The sequence below is a fragment of the Schistocerca serialis genome, chromosome 3 (genome assembly GCF_023864345.2).
Source record: "Schistocerca serialis cubense isolate TAMUIC-IGC-003099 chromosome 3, iqSchSeri2.2, whole genome shotgun sequence".
Lineage (NCBI taxonomy): Eukaryota > Metazoa > Arthropoda > Insecta > Orthoptera > Acrididae > Schistocerca > Schistocerca serialis.
The window spans coordinates 734,302,357-734,327,879 of NC_064640.1; positions in this window are offsets into that span (position 1 = coordinate 734,302,357).

The following is a 25,523-nucleotide window of genomic DNA, read 5'->3' on the forward strand; positions in this document are numbered from 1 at the left end:
ATAGCAGAAATATTAGTTAAAATCTGTTTTAAAATATTTATTCTTTAATTATGACAGATGTAAGTCACCTGGTTAGAATTAACTGCCCACTAGCAGTTTAATTCTGTGGCCTTATTCAGTATGAATCCCAACAGACTAAACATTTAATGATTCTAATAAACGAAAATGTACTTAAAATCAATTTTAAACAAAAATTACATCAGTTCTAGACAACACTAAATGATATTTACCCCTTACCTTTGCATTTATGTATCTATAACTCTCAATATTAACTCATTATGCGCCACTGTTCAGCATTCATAATAATTATAGCATGGATAGGAATTCCATCTCAAATAAATAAATTTTTCACCAAAAGGTTCATCTTGGTAAAGAAAAAGCTTTAAGAAGGGTATGAATTCCAGTCATAAAGCACTCTTCACAGAAATAATATACAAACAAAATAGGTTGCTACTCACTGTAAACTTGACACATTGAGTTGCAGACAGGCAAAACAAAAAGACACTTACACATTTCTTTTGACCGAAGCCTTCATCACACACACACACACACACACACACACACACACACACACCATTATTCACTCATATTCTATCTACACTTTTGAAGATGTATGTGTATATCTTTCATTCTATATAAAACTAGGTCTCATTGTAAAACCATCTCTGTTTTAACGTTTTATTGCACTATTTTTTTTCTTCTTACATTCCTTCCCTTTATGTGAACAAATATTATAGAATTTATTAAAAATTACATCTATAAGCAACTGGAAGTATGATGATTATACTAAACTGCTTTTCCAGTAGCTCTGTTTTAAAATAACTATCAAATAATTACCATACTTATAAATCTCCTTCCATGAATTTTTCTCGTTTATTTTAGATAATAATGCCCTTGTAAATTTCAATTTATTGGCTTTCCAATAGTTTACATAACTCTGCCAGCACAGACATGTAAACTCTTCTGAGTCCCTCTGACTTCAGGATTTTCTAAGTTTATAAAACCAGGGGAATCCCTCTATAGTATCATGTACTTCCCGCATTTTCTTAATCAACACATCTTAGTGTTCCATACCCTTCATTTTTCCAGCACCACCAATGCTACATACTTTATATTATGAAGTATTTTCTATCAATGCACTCATGTTTGATCTTAAACCCCTTGATTTAACAGTGTTGTATTTTTTCCACAGTTGTTGTATCTGGCTTTACCACCACAAGACATTAGCCCCATTAACATTTTCTACCTTATCAAAAAGATCTGTTACATCATTGTCCAAATCATTACCAATTCCATTATCAACAGTTTCTTTGCCATTCACTTCATCATTAGCACAAATAAAATCATTAAAAACAACAGTGATGTAATAGTTCACTATTGAATGGCTGGATGTCTAATGGGCACAGTATTTCAGCAATTGACCATGTTCAGATCATCAGATGATGAACACAAGGCTGAAATATTGTGCCTGTTGGACAGTGAAACGTGATCAGTCACCTGTGAGCTGTTCCACCATGAATTATGCTGGGAGAAGTTGAAAACCATTAAACAGCAATGTTATCATAAGAAATAACTGTCACCTTTAAAATCATATAATTTTGATCTGCATCAACATGCTCATTAGTCACTGCTGCATTCACTATATCACACCCATTCACATTATCTGCAGCTGCAAGTACTCACATACTTTAATTTCTTCCAATGGAGAAGATTTAGTTTCTAAGTTGCAATCTATTCTGTAAATTGCATTCTTAACCTTGCCATTAAACCTTATGTATTCACTTGAGTTACATTGTATCCCCAATTTCAGCTTGTTTTGAGTATCAGTGCCTCCATTGGTCAACATACTTTTCATTGACTTGATACTACTAATAATTTCAGCACCTTGATTCTTTATACTTTTCTTAATTTCATACAACTGCCCATTCATTTTTGCTAAAACTTGCAATATTAAAGTCTGGTGATCCACTTTCATATCAGAGCTATTCAGAGAACATATACTGATTTCATTCTCTGAAGATTTACAGTCACTGATGGCTTCGTTAACACAGTATCCATTTGATTTATTCATTTTGACGATCTAGCTAAACCAAGTACAAGTTTCAAAAACATACCTCTGTACCAGACAATTCAGTTTTTGTTGTTTACACTTATCTTGCGGAGTGCTGCTGCTTACAACAAAGTTCATGGAGCCAGTACACTGATGTTGCTGCTGCTGTGTGCTTGATGCTGCCTCTTGTTGTGTTTTCTGGCTGCCTGCCATGGACTGCTGCTGCTCAGTGGCATCCCATGGTTGTTATGCTGGTGACTCACAATTTACAAGCCAGCTGCAGCTTTCAGTATCCTTGTAGAATTTCGATGCCTTTTAGGATTCAAACATACATCTTGAATTTCACTTCACCTGCACACTGCTGCAACTTCACTCAGTACCTAAATTATAGCTTTGATTTTGCCTATAATATTGTCACACAGGAGTTCTTGTAAAGTTGTTATGATCATTAAAGTTAAATATTTGAATATTTGTTTTGATAGGTTGAATAAAAATTCGAGTAGTACAGAAAACATTATTAAAACAAATTGACTAGTTCTACACTGTAAAAACATGTTACCCTTATGGCTACCAACAACAGAATGTTCCTTGCTCTCAGCATCCCTTCCCACACACACTGTCTGATGTCACATCTGCCATCTATAGAGGGTGTGCTCACTACACAATAACAGTGTAAAATACATCATGTCAACATTTTTAACAACTTATTACACTAATGTGGAGGTTGTAGCTTGTGTTGTCACAAGAGTCAGAGTCAGAAGCAGGCAAAAAAATAGATGCTAAGTTGAATCTTTATCAAAATGAACTGTCAGACTAAAATGAAATCCAGCATAGACTGAATGGAAATCAGTACAGCATGGAATTGACTCAAATGACCATGGGATTGGATCAGCATAAAGTCTCAAATACCAACCACTGTAGGGTGAAATTTAGATATGAAAGCCACTTTTCCACTCTATGGCTCAGCAGTTTTCATCCATATCTTCCTTCTCTTATGCTTCCAGAGCATCAAACTTCGGTGCCAACTTTCAGCTGGACTACCTCAAAAGTACCTAAAATCTTACATTTGTCACCAGTTATTGTTAACTCTTCTGTCTTCATGTCCTGCAAATGTTCTCACTGTATTGCATTCACTGACTAGCACTCCTTCAGCACCAGGCTGATGACACATGGTTTGTCTCTAGCAATCTTTCACATCTCAGTGGCAGTGATGTTTAACACATGTGAGAAAGTAGCATACCAATTATTTTTCTCAGGTGGTTTCTTCCTTAGCAAAAATATGTTTTTTGCTAAGGGAGGAAGCCTTAAGCCATCCAAGGATCCAGCTGTCATGAACCTGTGTGACCAGCACCTCTCTCTTGAGTCATATGAAGCTGAGGGTTCATCATTTCATCAGTCCACAGCCATTCACTGTAAGGTTTCTCCAATAGGAAACAGTTATGTAACTGTACATTCACCCTGTCCATCAGATGCCTATCAAGGAGAATTAGTCTGTCAATATCATTTAACAAAGTTTTATTTATTTATTGTCTTAAAGACTTATTCCTGCTGGTGCTACTATCAGATCCAGTATTTATAAACTGTGAAACAAAGTTTAGGCCAGTTGTAACAAAAACCTTTTTCATTTCCTTTATTAATGTCTTATGGTAAACACCATTAGAAAAGTGTTGTGAAGTAACTGAAGAATTATTCTCAAATTTTCTAGCCTGTAAGTTTTGAGGTGAGTCAAGGGACATATGCCATTCTTCCACATGCATGTTAAGATGACTGTCAGTGATAAAATTAGTGAAATTTGCACTTTATCAGAGATTTTATGATGGTTGTTTCTAACGATCTTCATCTACAAATGGAACTGGATGGTTCTATGCCCATAAAAGGCCTAGTATGTTATTTTTGCCGTAAACTGTATCATGGTTCAAAAATTAAATATGTATCAGTAGATACAGGGTGAACTTTGCTGTAGAAGTTGTTGGAATACAGGAAGAAGAAAAGTTGAAGATGGTAGTAGTGTATTTCAAATCTGCTTCTCCAAAATACAAATCCAGAGTAAGTGCCAGCCACTAGATGCATGCACACAGCATGAGATAGACCATTTTGTTGGTGCCTGTTTTCCTGCAAAATAGAGTGGTAGCTAATGACATCAATATGTAACATTACAGTAAAACTCCACGTTAATAAACTTCTTATTAAGGAATTCCCTCTGGTACTGAATACTTCCATCACCTCTAGTGAACCTGCCATAATAACAATATTACTGAAATTCAGTTTTAACAAATCATACTTACAAGGAAACCTCTTTTAAGGAACAAATATTAAACAGTTTGCAAACTGAAACCAGCAAAATCCAGATGAAGATTTTCACACGGGGGTGTTGCTTTATGTGTTTGCCATGTGGTGCATGCTGACATGAGGGAGGCAATGTCTTTATCCATAGTGCGTGGTAGGCCAGCTGTTTGGTGAGGACAATGTTCCAATGACCATTGAGGAGAAGGTTGAGGACATGGTGATGGAACACATGCGGTATGACCACCTGGGTAATGTCGGAATCACTACGCAAAAGGATAACACCACTTTGGCGAAAGAGACTGTGCTGATGATCCCAAAAGTGCTGGACCTCTGCATTGCAGATGCTATGATGGCTGGTCGGCCAACCCACAGCGATTTGGTGGCAGAGAGCTTGCAGTGTCTGTTCCCTAGCAGTGGCCTGCCGGGCTGCATCGGTATCCAACACAAATGCGTCCAGAGTTGCGTCCACGTCTGGGTCCACATAGGAACAAACCAAGGGGGAAGCGTCAAACTCACAGTCCTCCCTGGCAGGCAGCTGAGACAGAAAATTGGTGTTTGCATGCCGTTTAGAGCTGTGGTAGACAATATCAAAGTCGAACGTCGCCAGGAAGAGTGCCCAACATTGGAGGCAGTGCACCGTCCAAATGGGCACTGCAGCATCCACATGAATCAAAGAAATCAAAGGTTTGTGGTTGGCCTGTGGCATGAAATGACGACCATACACGAAATTGCAGAACTTCATCAGGACAAAAGCCAGCACCAAAGCTTCCTTTTCAATTTGACTGTATTTGATTTGAGGGTCGGTCAATTTTTTGGATGTGAAAACCACCAGCCTGTCAACGCCATCGACCACATGTGAGAGGACCGCACCCAGGCCATAATCTGAGGCATCGGTGACAATGATGAGGGGCAGGGAAGAATTGTAAGTGGCCAGAAAAGGAGGGCAGGAGAGAGCTCACTTGAGACATGTGAAAGCCTGCTCACATGCCATGTCTCAAACCCAAAGTGCATCCTTTCGCAACCTGGTCAGGGGCGCCGAAATCTCGGTGGCGTGGGGTATAAAACGCCGATAATGGTTGATTTGACTGAGGATGGACCGCAGTTGGGTCATGTTGGTGGGAAGAGGCAGGTTTTGAATACCTTGACATACTCCTTAGATGCGTGTAGGCTGCGGGCATCAATCGTGAATCCGAGATAGCTGACCTCTCATGCAAAAAGGTCACACTTTTCTTTCCAGCAATGCAGGCCAGCAGTGGAAAAAACCGGAAACATCTGGTCCAGCCACAAGGTCCATTGCAGATGAGATACCGACAATTACATCGTCCAGATAATTGGCCCCCAGGGCACCTGGCTTGTGGGGCGTTCCAAATAACATTGGAAAATGGCGGGGCACTGGCAATGCCAAACAGGAGGCGGTTGTACTGGAAAAGGCCACGCAGGGTAATGATGACTAGGATCTGCTGCAATTCCTCATCCAACGGCAGCTGCAAATAAGCATCACACAAATCAGTTTTGGCGAAAACAGTCGAGCCTGCAAGATGTGGGAGTATGTCATCCACCGATGGGACATGTGAGTATGTCATCCACCAATGGCACAGGATAGGCATTGATGACGGACTGAGAATTGGCCGCGACCTTAAAATCACCACACGTGCATAAAACACCATTTGGCTTCTCTACTAACACGATAGGCGTCACCCAGTGACTGTGTGCAATGGGAGAAAGGATGCCTTCATCCTGTAAGTGGCAAAGTTACACCTAGAGCCTGTCTCGGAGAGCCAAGGGGACCGGGCGGGCCTTAAAAAAACGAGGAACACTGGAGGGAAGAAGCTGAACATGTGCAGTGAAACCCTTTACCCTTGGTGTGGAGGATGAGAACAACGTGTCGCATTTCCTGAGTGATAGGGTGAGGAGGGTATCCTATGAGGGAATCAACACCGCTTATACTGCGTCCTGCACTGATAAACCCAAACGACCAAAAATGTCCACACCCAGAAGATTAATAGCTCAAGGGGATTTGACCACCAAAAACTGAGTGGTGAAGGAACGACTGTTGTTAGAGATTTGTGTGCAAATACGCCATCAATGGATATAGAGTGATTACTGAAACCGTGCAACGTGCAAGTGTACTGGGATTAAGCTGGTAAGCCCAGATGTTGGTATGTGGCACCATCCACAGTAGAGATGGATGATGCTGTGTCAATTTGGAAGACTACCGGAATATGCACAACCTCCAAAGTAATGAGAAAATGGGCACCCAACTGGGGAATGATTAAGAATACTTGGCATCAATGGAATGCAAATCTTCCAGGTTTTGAGGTGACGAATTGTGATGAGCCTGTGCATCCGCAGGAAGCATGGCATCAACACTATGTTTCTGTGAAGCATGACACATCATAGCGATATGGTCCACTTGGCTGCAAGCCATGCATCTTGCTCGCCAGTGGGGGCACTCTGCCCTTTGGTGAGTCCGGAAGTAGTCCACACAAGGTGGAAGCCTGGTGATAGACTTCCTGTCATGGAGTGGGCCAACAGATCGATGACGCTCCCACTCAGCGCTAGCAACTGGTGAGCCACAAAAACAGCTGGATCAAGATGCGGTAGCTGTAACCAGTGAGACTGTTCAAACACACGAATTATAGGCAGACTGGTGTCGAGGGACTAGTCTTGTAAGTTCAAATACCAGCCCAAAGACCCTTGTCTGGTGTGTGAAACACCACCATATCTCGAGTCAACAAAGAGGCATAAGACTGGTTGCAGGCAATGTTAGCCCACTGGAATTGACAATCGCAGGAGAGACCCTGGAGCATCATAATCCATTCCTGATAGGTCTGACCTGAAGACTTTTGACAAGAAAAGAAAGTCTGACGGTTGGAGGTGACGTGTATTTGTGCGTCAAAATACTCAAAAAGGCAGCGCTTGATGTGAGTAAATGAGAGATCTCGAGGGGACTGCTCAGGGTTCAACTGTTGAATTAAATGGTATAGCTGTGGACCGACTCTCGCTAAAAAAAATCCCAACTTTGATTTTCGTCATGGATCTCATGTGCCAGTATCTATTTTGCCGACTGTTTGCCATAATTTGACCATGGTTTGCCAAACCTGTCGAAAGCCGGAAACATCAGTGGAGCCATGTGCAGCGTGTTCAATTTACCTGCGATATGGTAGACCCTATGAGCTACTTCTTGCAACTCTGGCAAGTGAGAGCGAATTTCTGAATGCGTGAGCATTGCCTGAATCTGCTGTAGAGTTTCCATCAAGGACTGAAGAAGCTCCTCAGAGGAGGCCATTCCATTTGAAAATGAAAATCCCATCCTCGTCATCAATAACTGTTGTGTCCTGCAATTGGCAGGAAAGAACTAACAGTCAATTTGAACACAATTTATTACAATTATAGAAAAAATGCCTCCTTGGCATGTACTAAGTTTTAAATGAAGAACAAAAAATAAATAAAAAATAAAAATAAAAACCACAACTCTGTGGTACCAAACAGATAAGGAAACAAGACAATGGAAGAAAATACTGACCAAAGCTACTCTACAAAATACAATGTACTACTACAAGACTGGTGAGTGAATATGAGGCTAGGGCCAGCATAAGTACTGGCTGGAGCTACTCCTAGCAGTTGTAAACACTGCCAGTCTGACAGTCTAGGCATGTTTATAAAGCCAGGTCGGCGGAGTGCTACAGCAGTCATATGTGTTCCAATTGGTGGAACACTGTCACATGTTTGCTGGCAAAGTAGTTCCATGTTTATTTGGAAAACCTGTTACTGTTTCTGTCTGCTGGCGATGTTTCTCTCTGTGCTGCTGGAAGGGGGTTACCAACCCACCTTGCGTGTTTGCTATGCAGGCCCTCTAACAATAAGGGGCCCTTATGACAGGCATCCCTATTGCATGTTTAAGTCTACCTAGAAATGTCCCAGTTTTCATTTACAGGTTATGTAAATAGTGGAATATGTGACTGATTAAGTCTACACATGATTTTAAGACCCTGTTTGAGATTCAATCATATTCACAAGACCCATAGCTTTTATGGTTTTTTTCAGTTTCTTTAGGAATTGTGCTTTTGAAATGAAGTGCTATATTTGGTGTGATTTGCATATGATTTAGTAGCTCTATGGCTCCTGTGGAGATTGTTTATTGTGTCTCCCTGTTCTTTCAGCTACTGTGAGAAAAAAGTTACTAAAATCTGAGGCTGTAGCTTTTTGATTGTTCTTGTCTGGGCCACTGCTAGAGGACTGTGGAGTTCCTGCTTGTTCAGGTTTTATGTTCCTATTTGTCTCACTTTTAATGACGTTGCATATGGTTTTTACGTTATTGTTTGACTTGCTAATTTTTTCTGCATTATGCATTTGTTTGGCCTTCCTGATTACACATGTTAGAATTTTACAGTATTCTTTTTATTCTTTTTAACGTGGTTCCACTGCTAGGTTTGTGCTAGCCCTTTTGTTCTATATACATGTCTCTCTTTTTAGCATTTGATATTTTGATGCGAACTGTTACACACTCTTTCTTTCCACAACAGGTTGATTTCATACTAATCTGCCTTGGGGTGAAGTAAGCTTCAAAATGTTTGAGAATTAAGTCCAGGAATGAATTGAATTTCTTGCTCATTGTGTTTGACTGGTACACTTCCTCTCAGTGTTCACAGTGTCAATTGTTTCTAAACAAGCTAATAGATTCCCTATTTATTATTCTAACATGTTTGACTGGGGTATGACCATTCACTGTTTTTCTTCTGATGAGTTCTAAGATTGTGTATTGACCATTGTGATCAGGCAGACCATTTACTGTGGCTTGTGTTTTTACGTCATTATAATTTGTGAGGTCCAGTAACAGAATATCAAACAAGGTTTGCTATGCCAGTATACTCTTGTTGAGAATGAGACCTTCAGGAGCAAATGGAAAGTTGACAACAATGATTCCAGTTGTTTATGGCTCTAACTATTTGACAGAAAATTAATGTTAAAATGGCCATATACTATAATCTGACTGTTATTCCTCTAATGTTATGCAATAACTAATTCTAGCTGCAAGAGGAACTTTTTAATGTTTCCCGCAGGTGCCCTGTAAACTGGAGTTATTACAAGGAACTGTGTTTCCAGTTATAATTGAACAGTGCAACATGGAAAATGTTGTTCAATAGAGTACTTTGCAGAGGAAAATTAGAAAATGAAGTTAAGCATTTCTAGTTTTGATTTTCGTACCCTCAGTTTCAGGTCCTGCATTATCCATTAGTGTCTAGACACTTATAACTATGGTGTCACTAACAACCTTTAGACATGATCAGAATTTCTTTTAATTATGTGAGAGTTTACTGGATAATATTCTGCTGCAATAGTTGTCTTCTGACAGGCAAGCATGTTTCATTTACTGTAACTGTGTCAACATCTTCTGCTTTATGTTACAACTGCTGTCCAGCAATCCTTGTTGCCATAGAAGTTTATTTAGAGAGACTGTTTATTATGAAGGGTCCTTCCCATTATGAGCTGTTCTGCTAGGAACATATCTATCCAATGCTTGATCATGCACTCTAACAAGGGGACTGTATGAACTTCCCCTCACTGATTTGATTCATATTGACAACATGTATAGGACACAAGTAGGACTTTAACATATGTAAGCAGGAAGACACAAATCTCAACCATTTTTAGGAAAATTGAGTTTTAAAACTATATGCATGCTTATGCTGTATGCCTTGTAGAACTGCTAGTGTTCACAGACCAAGTGTTACTGTCATAAGTGTGAGGTTTCTGGATTCTGGATTAATTTTCTATTTTCCTAATCTTTAACAGGAAAAAAGGAGAAATTTTTTCCCTTAAAGAGATTAGAAACGAATAAAGGCTGCATGAGAACTTTCCATAAATCAGTTTAGTCATTTTATCAATAATATTTTCTCCATATTTGTGACAAGTATAATGTGTAACCTGTGTAACACTGGATGAATTAGGGTGATAACGATCATAGAAACATGGGAAACATTAGTTATAGTGACTCGCAGGAGTCTGAACTTTTGCATGTCTATTGATTTTTCCAATATATGTATTGCAAAACAGACTTGCTTTACAATCATCAAGGGTAGTCAGTTGTCGTACAATATCAAAGTATAGCATTGAATATTGGTGCATGTAGCTCACAAAAAATGTAGTATCTGCAGCAAGGCTGAATCCAGAAACCTTGTGCTATGAAAATAAGTGCTTATTTGCTCAGCTGTTGACTCTATAAAAATTGGTGGCCCTACACAGCATACAGTGTAAGGACACCTATAATTTTCAAACTCAATTTTTTTTCAAAACTGGCTAAGAATTATGTCTTCGTGTTTACACATGTTGAAGTCCTAGTTGTGTCCTACACATCCTGTCAATATGAATCAAATTGGTGAGGGGAAGTTTGTATGGTCACTTTGTAACACAAAAAAGACCACAAAGGATTTATTCAAATGTGATGGAAATTAGTACATGTGATGTACATGTACAGACAAACAAGTGATCAGAATTTCAGAAAAATAAGATAATTTGTTCAAGAGAAGGAGCTCCACAAATTGAGCTGGTCAATAACGTGTTGGTCCACCTCTGGCCTAGAAACTCATTGACTGGAGTAGAATTGTGATGAGTAATGAGTCCCACTTTGAACTGAGCCCTGAAGACTAGCAGAGATATGTCTAGAGATGCCATGGACAATGCTGGGATACCAGTTTGACTTTTGCCTGCCATATGGCCTGACAACCAGGAGTGATCGTCTGGGGTGCCTTTTCATTCCATTTGACTATTACTTGTGACAAAGCTGATCATCAGCCCATGAGTATTGGTTATAAACAAACTTGAAGAAATAAAAAATTAAATACAGCAATGTGGTATACATTGTTTGATACATGTCTGTAAGGTACTTTCACAACAGGAAGATCTTCCACACTGCAGTGGCAGTGCAGACAGTAAGTTAGTTAGTTACACGTACCATTGATCATATTGCGTAATAGATCACAGTGATGTGGAATGAATCATTTTACATTCACATCATAAATTAATTTGTGCATATTTGAACATTTTTAAGATTTTTTTTGTCAACAGGAGAAAAGAGACACAGATTTACTTATTTTGATCCAACATCAACTGGTAACAATTTTATTTATTTATTTACTGTTCCAGTCTTCTGCATACATCAGAGCCTTACTTACTACAGTTAGGTATTACTGCGTGGTATTATTATCTACACAATTTTTTTCTAAATTTAGTTACATACATGGACTATACATAAAAACAATTTGCCACTGCAATACATAGATTAAGAAGTTTACATTTTGTGACACAGTCTTTAGATCTGATGTTCATATATTTACTATTTGTGACACTGTCCAGGACCTGAGAGTCATATATTTGTAGAACAAGGGTCTCCCGTCATATGAGTGTACTAAATCTAGAAACTCATCTACTGAAAACAGATGACTGTTTAGGAGATATAATTTTAATTTCTTTTTTATCTCTGTAATGGACAATTTAGAGATATTTGTGTGAAAGCAATTCAGTGATTTGATAGTGAGGGCTTTTCTCACAATGCGTGGTTCTATGAGAGATATTGTGGAGCTTCTCTGTGCCTCTAGTGTTGTGGTCATATATTTCTTTATTAGGTCTTTTGTTACTGTTTACTGCCATAATCATTATCTTAAGCCCATAAGAGTAATGAAAATATAGTATTTTTAATTCTTTAAACAAATTTCAGCAGGATTCCCTGGCACATTTCTTTTCCATAATTATAAGTGCCTTCTTGTGTAGTATAAGTACTCTTTTCATATTATGTTTACTGCTGGATACCCATAGCTTAGACAGGATTAAAATAGTGCAGAATATTTTTGCCTCAGAGTAGTAATGTTACAAAAAGGTGTCAGTTTTTTTAGCTTTTTCCTAATATCATTTACATGATCAGACCAATTTCACTCCACATCAAGTTCAGACAACCAAACTTCGTCAAGTATTCTTTTTTAATGTAATCATTGAACATTAAAATTTAGTTTTCAGGAGTTTTTTTGCCTTCCAAGATCATATTCAAATGGACTGATTTATCTGTATTTAATTTTAGTTTGGTTTCATTAAAATACTGCAGAATTATACTTGCTGCAATATTGCATTCCACTTCAAGTTTTGAATCGCAAGGATTATCGCATATTAATGTGGCACCATCCACATATAAGATATTTGTAGTCGGGTTTGTTATAGACTGAATATCATTAACATAAATACACTCCTGGAAATTGAAATAAGAACACCGTGAATTCATTGTCCCAGAAAGGGGAAACTTTATTGACACATTCCTGGGGTCAGATACATCACATGATCACACTGACAGAACCACAGGCACATAGACACAGGCAACAGAGCATGCACAATGTCGGCACTAGTACAGTGTATATCCACCTTTCGCAGCAATGCAGGCTGCTATTCTCCCATGGAGACGATCGTAGAGATGCTGGATGTAGTCCTGTGGAACGACTTGCCATGCCATTTCCACCTGGCGCCTCAGTTGGACCAGCGTTCGTGCTGGACGTGCAGACCGCGTGAGACAACGCTTCATCCAGTCCCAAACAAGCTCAATGGGGGACAGATCCGGAGATCTTGCTGGCCAGGGTAGTTGACTTACACCTTCTAGAGCACGTTGGGTGGCACGGGATACATGCGGACGTGCATTGTCCTGTTGGAACAGCAAGTTCCCTTGCCGGTCTAGGAACGGTAGAACGATGGGTTTGATGACGGTTTGGATGTACCGTGCACTATTCAATGTCCCCTCGACGATCACCAGTGGTGTATGGCCAGTGTAGGAGATCGCTCCCCACACCATGATGCTGGGTGTTGGCCCTGTGTGCCTCGGTCGTATGCAGTCCTGATTGTGGCGCTCACCTGCACGGCGCCAAACACGCATACGACCATCATTGGCACCAAGGCAGAAGCGACTCTCATCGCTGAAGACGACACGTCTCCATTCGTCCCTCCATTCACGCCTGTCGCGACACCACTGGAGGCGGGCTGCACGATGTTGGGGCGTGAGCGGAAGACAGCCTAACGGTGTGCGGGACCGTAGCCCAGCTTCATGGAGACGGTTGCAAATGGTCCTCGCCGATACCTCAGGAGCAACAGTGTCCCTAATTTGCTGGGAAGTGGCGGTGCGGTCCCCTACGGCACTGCGTAGGATCCTACGGTCTTGGCGTGCATCCGTGCGTCGCTGCGGTCCGGTCCCAGGTCGACGGGCACGTGCACCTTCCGCCGACCACTGGCGACGACATCGATGTACTGTGGAGACCTCACGCCCCACGTGTTGAGCAATTCGGCGGTACATCCACCCGGCCTCCTGCATGCCCACTATACGCCCTCGCTCAAAGTCCGTCAACTGCACATACGGTTCACGTCCACGCTGTTGCGGCATGCTACCAGTGTTAAAGACTGCGATGGAGCTCCGTATGCCACGGCAAACCGGCTGACACTGACGGCGGCGGTGCACAAATGCTGCGCAGCTAGCGCCATTCGACGGCCAACACCGCGGTTCCTGGTGTGTCCGCTGTGCCGTGCGTGTGATCATTGCTTGTACAGCCCTCTCGCAGTGTCCGGAGCAAGTATGGTGGGTCTGACACACCAGTGTCAATGTGTTCTTTTTTCCATTTCCAGGAGTGTAGTAAAAAGAAGTGGTCCTAATTTTGACCTCTGTGAGGTACCAAAATTAATGTCCTTGGTTTGACTTGTATGCTCCCTTGGTAGTGCTAATAGACACAAATGGCTTCCTATTTGTCAAAAAGGATCTAATCAGATTATGTGCTGTGCTTCAAATGCCATAGATCCACCGTTTTTCTAGCAATATGGTCATATCAGCAAAATTAAATGCATTTTATAAGTTTAGATAGATGCTACATACATGTTCTTAATTTCCTGTTGTTTGAGTGACATCTTCAATTAAGTTGGATGCTGCTGTAATTGTGGATGACCTCTTGACATACCCATACTGCCCCTTAGAAATAACTTTTTTGCTTATCAGGAAATTCCATATTCTTATGTACATTACTTTTGCAAAGATTTTGGCTATTATTGGCTGAACAGATATGGATCAATAGTTTCCAACTAGATCTACGTTTCCTTTTTAAAAAGAGGCACAACTTGAGCAATTTTTAACTCATCTGGATATAGACCATCTTCCATATAAGAGTTGATAACTGCTGATAAAGGTGATGCAGTTGTATGAATACGTTTCTTATGAGTGGCCAGATTAAGACCATCATATCCTACTACATGAGAATTCTTCAAGCTACTTACTATATCTGAATTTGTGTTTGTGATTTTTAAGCTGGTTGTTTCTGCTGGAGCCAACAGAGGCAAAATAATTGTTAAATAGATCTGCTACTTTATTCTGATAAGTTTCTGTTGTACCATTTATCAGCAAGTGATTTTCCATTGTATGTTTCCAGATTTATCTATTTCTCTATTTACTAATGACCATGATGTTTTGGAAATATTAATTGAGTTATGAATGACAGTTCCAAAATATTTCTGTTTTTTTTATTCAGGAGGTCTACATAGTATTTCTGATACTTTTTGAACTCTTCTTTTAATTTTTTATTACTCAAGTCATTTAATGTAGCATATTGATACCATCGTAGTTTCTCTCTAGCTTCAGGGACTGAACTTGGTAATAAGTTTCAGATTACAGCATGTGACTGAATTCTCTTTTTAATTAATGGACAGGCTTATTTGAGACTGTAGTATAATTCACTTGAGAATTTGCCATAACTGTAATGTGTTATCAGAATATTGTTCCGATCTACATTACTCAGCTTGTTATTCAAATGAGTTATATTTTGATCTGTATTCATCCTAACATATCTATGGAGTCAGCAATTCCTATCCACCACATTTTACCCATTACAGTAATAGAAATTCTTCTACAGAATAGAAGGTGTTGTCAAGGAGAAACTTTCTCAGTTTGTTTTCAAATTTTACTTTGCTATCTGTACAACAGTTATATCATGGGTAAGTGATCAGAAATCTTATTTGCAGCATTGCACACCCCTTTTTGTGCTAAAGGCAACCTTGATGTGGAGTAACGAATGCCATTTTTCGTTCTAGTATTGTAATTATGTACCGCATTGTTCCTTTTGAAATGCAGTGCATTATTGACGTCAAACTTAATAAGGGAATAAATATACAGAAAAAATTAGTCATAATGCCCAGCTTCTTAAGCAGATGACTAGAAAATTAAAATGTGTGAGTACCACACATTATTCTTACAGCACATGTTTGCACGGTGATGACTTTCTCTCGCAAAGATGAGTTAACCCAGAACATTTTCCCATATGGCATTATTGAATGAAAATACACAAAATATGTTGACTTTCTGATTTGGATCTCTCCAAGATTTGCGATCTAACTCCAAATGTGGCTGAAGTAAGTTGTTTTAGGGGTTCCAAACTGTGCTTTTTCCAATTTAAATTCTCATCGACATGGGTACCTTATAATTTTGAACTTTCCACCCTATTTATTATTTCCTCTCTACATGTTACATTTATCATTGGTGTAGTACCTCTAGAATCAAAGAACTGTTTTTTTAATTGAGCATGAGACCATTTGCAGAAAACCAGTAATACCTAGTTTACCATTTTTTCTTCAAAAGTAATAGTAGTGTACTTGGCTACAACACTAGGAGTAAGGATGATCTTCACTACTCAAGGTTAAATCTAACTTTGGCTCACAAGGGGGTAAATTATGCTGCTACAAAAGTCTTTGGTCACTTACCTAATAGCATCAAAAATCTGACAGATAGCCATTAGCATTTAAAAGGAAATTAAAATAATTTCTTAATGGCAACTCCTCCTACTCATTAGATGAATTTCTGGATATAGTAGGAGAGTAATTTCCCCAACCCCCCCCCCCCCCCAAAAAAAACAAGTGTCATGTAATATTTTTTGTAATGTAATATCTTGTATAGATACCTTTTATTAACCTGACATGTTCCACATCATTGCGGAGTGTGGTATTTATGATCTTTGGAACAAGTACTAATCTAATCTGCTTCTGTAGGTCTGCTTGGATTGATAACAATACTAGTGTCACCTGCAAAAATAATTAACTCTGCTTATTGTATATTAGAAGCAAGATTGTTTACATGTGTGAGGAACAATAGTGGGCCTAAGATTGTGCCTTGGGAACTCCATATGTGATTTCTCTCCAGTAAGAATTATCTCCCCAAACTATATTGGTTGAACTACTAAGTACAATTTCCTGCATTCTTTTGGTTGGATGTGACTTCCATTGGTTGTCTATACCATCAATCCCATAAAACTTCTATCTATCTGGGAAAAATACTATGATGCACACTGACAAATGTCATAGGTATGTCACAGAAAATACCAACTTGTGCTATTTTGTTATTTAATGCATGTAAAATATGGTGTGTGATCATGTAAGTGGCAGTCTCAGTAGATGAAACCTTCTGAAACTCAAAATGTTGTTAAGGTGGGATAGAGTCCTACAGTATATCATCCTCTCAAAAATTTTTCATCACATTTTTTTAAAGATGGGTACAAAAACCATAAATTTCAGTCTGCCTGAAAAAAATACCTTGAGTTAGCGATGCATAAAACTGGGCTTATTATATGGGAACAAATCTTTAGTACTCAATTGGACTCAAAAGCAAAACCAAATGACCTTTTATTTTTGAGAGAATGTGTATTTCTCCTATTTTCAGTAGGACAAGTTGATGTTACATTCATATAAATGAATTTTTGAAAGTTTTGTTTTTGACATACTGCTATGACTGATGTCTTGAACTGTTGGTCCCCTATGCTTCCTGCTATACTTAAGGAATTACTATTAAACGCATTTGTTACCAGTGACCGATTATTTATAGCCCTTCCATTGAGCTGACTGGTGATGCTGTCTTCTTCTGTGGCTGGTTGTGCTGGCTCTTGTTTCACTACTTTACACATAGTCTTAAGTCTGTTGTCAGAATTACTGATTTCAGACATTATGTGCATAGTTCTTCATTTTTTTAAACAATATTTATTAGTAATTTTTAATACCAAATGCTTAATACCATTGAAAACTTAAATGCTGGGCTTATGTTAATTAAATATGGAGTTGGGAGCACTGTTTCTCCATACAAATCTTCCTTCAGTGTGCTAGCAAAGATTGCAGCTCTTGCCTTATTCATTATTGTCAGATTGGATTCCCTGCTTTCCCATTGAGGTGAGGACTGTAAGGAATGCTATAGTCTAGCACAATTTCTCTTTCTTGACACCAATTGTTAAATTCACAACTGGTGTAATCCACATGTTAATCATACCTTATCTTTGATACATTCACATTGAACTGATTTTCTAGTTCCAACACATATTTTCTTATGAATACTGTAGCCTCTGACTTATATCTTAACAACTCCATCACACAAAAAAAAGTGAAATCATGTAATACATTCATGTGATATCTGTATCCACCAATTTTGGGGATCTGTCTCTTCACACATGCCAGCTTGAGTTGTTTCATGTCAGTCTGTTTCTGTTTCTCTCACAAAAGAATATTGCTTTCTTGTTAGCTTATCTCTCATAAGCCACACGTGATTTTTCTGCTGAGCATACGTTATTAGGAAATCCATCTCATTTTTTTCTAGAACTTTGAAATATACTTATGTCTGGATGGCCAAGCTTATTGTGCCGTTCTTGTCTTTCTTCTCCTGTCAGCAGTGATGGCATGCCTGGTTTGATTGGCACTTGGTATGAACCATCTCTTGTTTTTTTTGTCGTTTTCAAATAAGTGGCATGCACTTATAAATTTGAACAGAATGTTTAGTAAACCTGTCTGTGCAATCTTCTTCAGTGATAGAATACATAACACCAGATTTCTACACAGTTCAGGAACATATACAAGATTTTTGAAAATAAAGCTTTCACCCACAAAGTTTCCTGTTGATGCTCTCTTCTCTGATTCATCTCATTTGGAAACTTTCACAAAACTGTCATAGTTTTTCACATTGGTTAAACAGTACACTTCATTACAAATTTGTCCTGCACATGCAGAAGCAATTTCCATGACCATTTCTTCTTTCTCATTGACTCTTTCTGAAATATTTTTTTGTTGCATTCATATACAGTAAGTGCTGTGTCTTCTTTCTTTTTCCTTTATTGATATCTACTTTCCTGTTCTCTTCAGTGTTGCCTTCTCACTTCTTGTCATCATTGATGTCTTCTTTCTTGCTTTCTTGAGTGATTCATTTCTTCTTGTTTCCTTGAATTAATGGATTGCCTGTGATGTCTTTTAGGCAAAATGCTGTTTCTATGTTTGTTCATGAAAAACTTCTTTTTCTTCATGCTTTGACCTTTTTCAGTGAGGAAAAAGCTTGGAAGGTCTAATTTTTTGTTCCCAAACTCCATTTTTGTTTTTGAAGTGCCACTTATCTACTTTGTGAATACTTTTCTGGCATAGAAAAGTGTTCTTTCTTCTTAAGCTTCTTGAATTCTCTTATAAATTGTGCACATCCACCACAATTGTTACAAAATAGATAATTTCTTTTATTTTTGTTAAAATGAACACCAAAGGATTGTTATCTTCTTGATTATTACTATTCAGTTGTTTCTCTTCTCTTATGAGCCATCCAGTTACATTTTCTCTGGTCTACTCACTCACCAGTGATTGATGAGGGTCATGTTAAAGAAGACTATATATGAATTTGTCTGGCAAACTAGACAGTTTCTTGGATATGGCCATGTATCTAATTTTATTATGTTTGAAATCATAAAATTCATATGTGAGAGCAGTCTTTCTTGGCGAATTTCATATATAAAGTCTTCACGGGTTGTCAGCTGAGTAGCGTCGTCATCTCGTAGCAGCGTTTTGATGGAATGCATCTCCGTCATCTTCAGGCAAAGTCACTTCACCTGAAGATGATGGAGATGCATTCCATCAAAATGTTGCTACAAGATAACAATGCTACTCAGCTGACAACTCATGAAGACTTCACACATAAAATTCTTGACACAGCTGCTACATTCTTGGGAGAAGTGTGTCTATTTCATATTGCTTTAACTTTATTGTATGTAGCCTTGTAACTTTCACAACATGACATGTTTGAAATTACCATTTTGTCAATTGTACTCATTAGACAATGTTTCACCTTGTGGTCCCAATCTTTTTTCTCTTTTATTTGAATGATAGATTTATTATTAAAAGAAAATATCCATTAATGAACACTGAATCATAATTTTGTCTTAAAATAACTTTTTTTCTGTTTTTAATTACTAATAACCTGAAACTTTTAAAATGTGTGTGTGTTTGTGTGTGTGTGTGTGTGTGTGTGTGTGTGTGTGTGTGTGTGTATTATAATTTCTTTGTGAATACTGGAGTATACACGCAATTCAGTTAGTAATTCAAAAGAAAAGGATGTGTTTTTATTTACAAAATATGAAATGATGCTGGTTAATAAACATTTTGACTGGATGATAAGTAAATAAATTAAATGAAAATAAGGAAAAGATACTAACTAGGAGAATTGAACTTATATCACTGAAGTTATGAAGCTTACATGCTTTGCACTCAGCTACTGGTGATGGATTTAATACAGTTCAATTTTTTAACCGTCCTGGAAATTTTCTAATATTCAAAAAGATTTTCTTGAGGTTTTGAGAATTTCTTTATGAAACTTATGACTGGGTACTGATCTTCAAATCCTAAAAGTGAGAAGCCAATTGAAGAGAACCAGTCCATAAAGTCACATCATAATTTTTATACTGAGAACTTGTATACAGAGCATAGTGTCTCTCTGTATGGCACATGTGCTATTACAGCAACAAGTTAGTGTTGATGAGGAGAAGCAAGTAATGCATTTCCTCATTGTTAAATATGCTCACACCACTTTAGTCTTGTCGCCAGTGATGTTTTACTTTTGAAAGAGGCTTTATCTTTCTAGCATAGCGGTATCATTCATTTTAAATTGCATCTCTTGTAGACATAACCACAAAGGCGTTCCCTGTACTAACAATTTCAGCTCATCCACTTGTGTTCTGACCCCATTCATATTACATCGCAGTATGGGAGCCAGTTAGTTAATAATTTTTGTATGTTCCTTTTTCATCTTGCTGCTGGTATTTCAGACATATGACAGTTGATGTTCCCAGGGAGATATAGGTTGTTTCTGTCCAACAGTCTACACATTCCGTTACTTCTCTGGGTGGGACAACGTCAGACTCATTACAAAAAACAATTATGTAAATGTGATGATTTCTTCTTTTTCTCTTTTGTGTCTCTATTTATGAATATAGCATTTATCATTTAGTGGTCACAATAGTGGTGATTAGCAATTTGACATTCTGCTTTCTGTAATATGTGCCATTCTTTGTTGTGGTGTAGCCTGCTTTCTGTACCATCAGTACTCTGTGTGGCTGACCTGCTTCTTACTAGAGTGGAAGCTAATAATAATAATAATAATAATAATAATAATAATAAAATAATTCTGCTTTCTGTAATATGTGCCATTCTTTGTTGTGGTGTAGCCTGCTTTTTGTACCATCAGTACTCTGTGTGGGTGACCTGCTTGTTACTAGAGCGGAAGCTAATAATAATAATAATAATTCCCGTGGAGGCCCGGGAAAAGAATAGGCCTCCGGTATGTTCTGCCAGTCGTAAAAGGCGATGAAAAGAACAAACCACTAATAGGGCTAACCCCCCTTTTAGTGTGATTAGTTGGTTCAGGACAGAACTAAAGAAGTCTCGGACAAGCGCCTTCATGGTAAGGGACGACGCTTGAACCCTATGCCCGCCCACAATGGTAACGACACTGCTAGCCAACTGGAAAATGATTCAAATCCAAATAGAGGTGTTTTGCATGATATGCTTCCTGCAACCACCCTAGAAGGAAAACAAAGACAGAGGATGAGATGGTCAGATGAAGTTAATCGACACCTCATATTCTGTTATTACCAAGCAACAAACCTAGGAACCAACACAACTGGATACAGATCACAAGTATACACAACATTTATTAACAGATACCCAGAATTAAAATTTTTAACAGAACAACGACTAGCTGATCAAATCCATGTAATAATCAAAAATAACAGGATACCCCAGTCATAATTAGAAAACATCAAACAACAAGTACAACAAATACTGGAAAAAAATAATGTGCAAACAGAAGAAGAAGAAAATACAGTAATGGACTCAAACATCCAGGAGCAAACAAACAAAGAACAACACACATCAATTAAACAATCAGAGGAAAACGAAATCTTAAAACAGCCACCAAAACAAGCGCAAATAGTACACGAAGTGACAGACATGTTAGATATAGAAGAAAAATTTCAGCTGACATATATAGAATACAAAGACACAAATACAAAAATTACACCATTCTTGCATAGACCGCCAAATACCCCCCAAGTCGAAACAACAATAAAAACTATCAACACAATCATACGCAACAAAATAAATGAAAACACAACTATGGAAGAGTTACAACTACTGGTTTATATAGGAGCACTCACTACACTAAATATACACACTAGGCAGAGATCAGAACCAACCAACACACAGAAGAAACCCACAAAACCAGCATGGCAACACAGGCTACAGATCAGAATAGAAAAACTGAGAAAAGACATTGGACAGCTAACACAATTTATAAGAAATGAAATGTCAGAAAAAAAAACGAAAAAGGCTAGGTAAAATCTCACAACAAGAAGTGATAGAGCAATTAGATGAAAAGAAGCAGAAATTACAAGCATTGGCCAAACGACTTAGAAGATACAAAAAAAGTGAAAATAGAAGGAAACAAATTCAAACAATCAACACAAACCAAAAGAAATTTTACCAGACATTAGATAACACACACATTAAAATAGACAATCCACCAAACATAACAGACATGGAACACTTCTGGAGCAACATATGGTCAAACCCAGTACAACATAACAGGCATGCACGGTGGATACAAACAGAAACAGATACATACAAGATGATACCACAAATGCCTGAAGTGATAATTTTGCAACATGAAGTCACCCAAGCAATTAATTCTACTCACAATCGGAAAGCCCCTGGAAAAGATAAAATAGCAAATTTCTGGCTAAAGAAATTCACCCCAACACATTCATATCTAACTAAATTATTTAACATATATCTAAAAACAAAGATGATGTGACTTACCAAACGAAAGCGCTGGCACGTCGATAGACACACAAACAAACACAAACATACACACAAAATTCAACCTTTCGCAACAAACTGTTGCCTCATCAGGAAAGAGGGAAGGAGAGGGAAAGACGAAAGGAAGTGGGTTTTAAGGAAGAGGGTAAGGAGTCATTCCAATCCCGGGAGCGGAAAGACTTACCTTAGGGGGAAAAAAGGATGGGTATACACTCGCACATACACACATGTCCATCCACACATATATATGTTGATAGACACACAAACAAACACAAACATACACACAAAATTCAACCTTTCGCAACAATTTGTTGCCTCATCAGGAAAGAGGGAAGGAGAGGGAAAGACGAAAGGAAGTGGGTTTTAAGGGAGAGGGTAAGGAGTCATTCCAATTCCGGGAGTGGAAAGACTTACCTTAGGGGGAAAAAAGGACGGGTATACACTCGCACATACACACATATCCATCCACACATATAAGGTAAGTCTTTCCGCTCCCGGAATTGGAATGACTCCTTACCCTCTCCCTTAAAACCCACTTCCTTTCGTCTTTCCCTCTCCTTCCCTCTTTCCTGATGAGGCAACAGTTTGTTGCAAAAGGTTGAATTTTGTGTGTATGTTTGTGTTTGTTTGTGTGTCTATCGACGTGCCAGCGCTTTCGTTTGGTAAGTCACATCATCTTTGTTTTTAGATATATTTTTCCCATGTGGAATGTTTCCCTCCATTAAATTATTTAACAGTTACATTGCAGACCCATACACATTCCCTGATACACTTACACATGGAATAACTTATCTGAAGCCTAAAGATCAAGCAGAAACAGCAAACCCAGCTAAATATCGCCCCATAACATGCCTACCAACAATATACAAAATATTAACTTCAGCCATTACACAGAAATTAATGACACATACAACACAGAACAAAATTATAAATGAAGAACAAAAAGGCTGTTGCAAAGGAGCACGAGGATGTAAAGAGCAACTGATAATAGATGTAGAGGTGACATATCAAGCTAAAACTAAACAAAGGTCTCTACACTATGCATACATTGATTACCAAAAATCTTTTGATAGTGTACCCCACTCATGGTTACTACAAATATTGGAAATATACAAAGTAGATCCTAAATTGATACAGTTCCTAAACATAGTAATGAAAAATTGGAAAACCACACTTAATATCCAAACAAATTCAAATAATATCACATCACAGCCAATACAGATTAAGCATGGAATATACCGAGGAGACTCATTAAGTCATTTCTAGTTGTGCCTTGCTCTGAACCCACTATCCAACATGCTAAATAATACAAAATATAGATACAAAATAACTGGAACATACCCACACAAAATCACACATCTGCTATACATGGATGATCTAATGCTACTGGCAGCAACAAATCAACAACTCAACCAATTACGAAAGATAACAGAGGTATTCAGCAATGATATAAATATGGCTTTTGGAACAGACAAATGTAAGAAAAATAGCATAGTCAAGGGAAAACACACTAAACAAGAAGATTACATATTGGATAACCACAGCCACTACATAGAAGCGATGGAAAAAACAGATGCCTATAAATATCTAGGATACAGACAAAACATAGGAATAGATGATACAAATATTAAAGAAGAACTAAAAGAAAAATATAGACAAAGACTAACAAAAGTACTGAAAACAGAATTGACAGCAAGAAACAAGACAAAAGCTATAAATACTTATGCTATACCAATATTGACCTACTCATTTGGATTAGTGAAATGGAGTAACACAGACCTAGAAGCACTCAATACACTTACACGATCACAATGCCACAAATATAGAATACATCACATACACTCAGCAACTGAAAGATTCACATTAAGCAGAAAGGAAGGAGGAAGGGGATTTATCGACATAAAAACCTACATTATGGACAGGTAGACAATTTAAGAAAATTCTTTATAGAACGAGCAGAAACTAGCAAAATACACAAAGCAATCACTCATATAAATACATCGGCTACACCACTGCAATTTCATAACCACTTCTACAACCCTTTAGATCACATAACATCAACAGATATGAAGAAAGTAAATTGGAAAAAGAAAACACTACATGGCAAGCACCCGTATCATCTAACACAGCCACACTTCGATCAAGACGCATCCAACACATGGCTAAGAAAAGGCAATATATACAGTGAGGCGGAAGGATTCATGATTGCAATACAGGATCAAACAATAAACACCAGATATTACAGCAAGTATATTATTGAAGATCCCAATACCACAACAGATAAATGCAGACTTTGCAAACAACAAATAGAAACAGTAGATCACATCACAAGCGGATGTACAATACTAGCAAATACAGGATACCCCAGAAGACATGACAATGTAGCAAAAATAATACATCAACAGCTTGACTTACAACATAAACTTATAAAACAACATGTTCCCACATACAAGTATGCCCCACAAAATGTACTGAGAACGATGAATACAAATTATACTGGAACAGAACCATTATAACAGATAAAACAACACCACATAACAAACCTGACATCATACTCACCAATAAAAAGAAGAAATTAACACAACTAATCGAAATATCCATACCCAATACAACAAATATACAAAAGAAAACAGGAGAAAAAATTGAAAAATACATCCAATGGGCTGAAGAAGTCAAGGACATGTGGCATCAGGATAAAGTTGACATTATACCAATTATACTATCAACTACAGGAGTCATACCACACAATATCCACTAGTACATCAAGGCAATACAGCTACATCCAAACTTATATATACAACTACAGAAATCTGTAATTATTGTCACTTGTTCAATACCCGAAAGTTCCTAAATGCAATGTAACATATACCGTACAGTTAAAAGGAAGTCACGCTTGATCAAGGTCTGCGTCACCTTCCTTTTTTAACCAGACATAACATCTGATACAAGAAAGAAATAATAATAATAATAGCTTTATTCAACATCGAATGGTACACTGCACATGTACAAAGAAACAGTAATG